The following is a 981-nucleotide window of genomic DNA, read 5'->3' on the forward strand; positions in this document are numbered from 1 at the left end:
TTGTCTTTGAGTGTATCATTTCACTGTTAAAAGAAAGACACATGAAGATAATTGGCAGTAACAGTGCAAAATTCACAATTGGTATGCCAGTTTGAAAGATAAGTTTTGAGGGTAGTTTTAAAAAGTTTTATTGAATCGAGCTGACGTATTTGAGAGGGAAGAGAGTTCCAGCATTGAGGAGCACTATGGCAGACGCTTGAGTTCCCATAGCACAGAGTTTGATGTGCGGTACAGAAAGTAGAGCTGCAGATGAAGATCTGAGTGAGCGAGAGGAGTGTAAGTCTGTTGGAGATCAGTGAGGTTGTGGAGAGCTTTAAATGTTAAGAGCAGTATTTTGTATTGTATTCTGTAGTTAACAGGGAGCCAGTGAAGTTGAGAAAGAATAGGTGTAATATGTTAAGTGGATTTAGAACAGCAGGTTATTATCCTGGCAGCAGAATTTTGAAGAAGTTGTAAGCGATGGATAAGTTTTTGTGGGATGCCAGATAGAATAACATTACAGTAATACGTGAGGTGTCTAGGGCATTAACCAATACTTCAGTACTGTTTTGCATAAGAACAGGACAAAGTCTAGAAATGTTTCGGAGATGGAAGAAGGCAGTCCGAGAAATGTTACTTATATGGGAGGAATTATTTATTATTATTAATAATAATAATAATAATTAATATTATTATTTAATAATTGTCATTATTAGTGTATGAATGGGTATAAATAATTGCATTTAAACGATTTGCCAAAATCTGTTGTATATAAACGATACTGTTTAAAACGTTATTGTTTTTTCATCAGAAACTTTATTAGTTTAAATGGCACTTTTGCCACTCGCAATATGGCGTACGCGCAAACGTATCGTGTCGACTGGGCAACAGAGTGAATGCGGTGTCTATCTATATATGTCTATGCTGCGGACCGCCTCCATAAGCTTCTCTTTTGCCGTAGTTTTGTAAATCATGTGACATACACTTGGAATCCCATTGGTT

Source organism: Erpetoichthys calabaricus, chromosome 1 (assembly GCF_900747795.2).
Source record: "Erpetoichthys calabaricus chromosome 1, fErpCal1.3, whole genome shotgun sequence".
NCBI classification, from domain to species: Eukaryota; Metazoa; Chordata; class Cladistia; order Polypteriformes; family Polypteridae; genus Erpetoichthys; species Erpetoichthys calabaricus.